Source organism: Priapulus caudatus, unplaced genomic scaffold (assembly GCF_000485595.1).
Source record: "Priapulus caudatus unplaced genomic scaffold, Priapulus_caudatus-5.0.1 Scaffold142, whole genome shotgun sequence".
NCBI lineage: Eukaryota > Metazoa > Priapulida > Priapulimorpha > Priapulimorphida > Priapulidae > Priapulus > Priapulus caudatus.
Window position 1 is genome coordinate 451,496 of NW_014577203.1, and position 2,481 is coordinate 453,976.

Consider the following 2,481-nt stretch of genomic DNA (forward strand, 5'->3'; position numbering starts at 1 on the left):
CTCTCTCTCTCTCTCTCTCTCTCTCTCTCTCCTCCTCCTCTCTCTCTCTCTCTCTCTCTCTCTCTCTCTCTCTCTCTCTCTCTCCGCTCAGAAACCTTCCACGACCCTATCTACCTAGCTTCCTCTCTCAGCTATCGTGTAGGATTCCCATCCCAGCACGCAACAACTGTCCGCTCGCGCGCTCTCGCTTTATTTGTTTCACGCCACAGCAAGCAAGCCGCGTCTGCTTCGTGCCGCGTCTGCGTTTAGAATCAGTCTGCGTGCGAATCGTCTGCGTTTACGAAGAGCAAATTGTTTTCGCAGCGCGGTCACGTGGACTAGCGGACTAGCTGTCGTCTGCTCGACCGTGTGGTCGGCTTCCTAATCGAATGCCTGTCTCTAATAGCGATGTGAACGTGGCGATTGTGAACAATGATCAATAGCGGCGGGGAGTGGGTGGGAGGGGGTGGGAGGGGGTGGGAGGGGGTGGGGGGGTGGAGGAGGGGGTGGGAGGGGTGGAAGGGGGTGGGAGGGAGGTGGGGTGGGGTGGGAGGGGTGGGAGGGGTGGGAGGGATTGGGAGGGGGTGGGAGGGGTAAGGTGGAGGTGGGAGGGATTGGGTGGGGGTGGGAGGGGTGGGAGAGATTGGGAAGGGGTGAGGTGGGGGTGGGAGGAGTGAGGTGGGGGTGAGGTGGGGGTATTGTCGGTACGCGGCGCCATATTCTTTATGATTAGAATGAACGTGATCGTTCGTGCGTGCGTCTGGTCGCGGGCACGCGTGCGTGCGTCTTGTCGCGTGCACGCGTGCGTTGTCCGGGTCGCTTGTCGCTGCACGCGTGCAGTGCTCAACTCTGCCTCGGCGTGTACGCGTCCGTCGTTGCAGGGCGTTATGTATACGATCAGCAGTGATTCACAGCAGGAATGTCGCGTGAGCTTAGATTTGTCTGCGTAGCGTATCTACTGAGCGCGTGCGCGCGTGCGTGTGCGTGCGTGCTTACGCACACAAATCAAGATTTCACTCTTAACGTCTTGCTGCGTTTGTGTCTTTGTGACAACCTCGTTTTTGAAGGCGGACGCGTTTAGAGCTCCGTTTTTATCCAAGCTTACCTAGTCTAATCTGCGCCAATATTTTGAGCAGCAGAAAGCAACGATGGAATCCCGCGATGTATGCAGCCGGAAAAACCCCGGCTGCTGTCAAAGTGCGCGCGCGTGTGTGTGTGTGTGTGTGTGCGTGCGTGTGTGTGTGTGTGTGTTCGCGTGCGTGCGTGTGTGTGCGCGTACGTGCGTGCGTGCGTGTGTGTTAATAGGATTTCTCTCAGCAACTGCAGGCAAACCGAGAGATAAACAGCAAATCGCGATTGATGAAGCCAGATATTAGTCATAAATACTCGGACACATGACCCCATATATATATAATATATATATATATGTGTATATATATATATATATGTATATATATATATATATATATATATACCTATGAATGATGATATCGCTGCAGCATGCTTCTGCGCCGGACGTCAAAAATTGTTCCAACTAATAATGGAAGCGGGTATAATTCTGGATAAGATGCATTTGTTGGCAGCATGCGCACACGCAATCGCCAAGGATCATGCAGCACACACACACACACACAACACAACACACACACACACAACCCACACACACACACATCACACACCACAGGCACACACACACACACACACACACACACCACACACGCACGCCACGCGCGCAGCGCACAGCCGCCGACGCCCACGCGACACGCCACACGCACACTCACACGCACACGCACTCGCACACGCACACCGACACGACCACCACATCGCACACCGCACACACACACACACACACAACACACGCGCGCCGACGCGACACACAACACGCTACACGCCACGCACGTGTGTGAACGTCATTGTCAGTTTGTCATGCTGATGACATGACCCATCACATTCACTAGCTCTGGATAAACCACTGGCAAATCTGTGGGTGTTGTGTGTGTGGTAGTCGCGCGCTCGGCGGACGCTGCGCGTGTGTGTGCGCGTGTGTGTGTGTGTGTGTGTGTGTGCGTGTGTGTGTGTGTGTGTGCGCGTGCGCGCATGCGTGTGTGTGTGCGTGCGTGCGTGCGTCTGTGTGTGTTTATGTGTGTCTGTGCGTTCTTCAGTGCGTGCGTGCGTGCATGCGTGTGTGCGTGCGTGCGTGCGTGCCGGTGTCGCCGCGGCACTATACAACACGAAAGCATGGTTTATTGCCGCCACAAAGGATGCTAATAACAACAGTTGCCCGCGCAGACGCACGCAGCTTCATGTGTACGCTGTGTACATCATGTACATACGCAGCAAGACACGACGAAACACAGCAGCTAATGGGAAATACAATAGTCGATATGATGTTACCATGCATTCTCCGCACGCACGCACACACACACACACACACACACACACACACACACACACACACACACACACACACACACACACACACACACACACACACACACACAC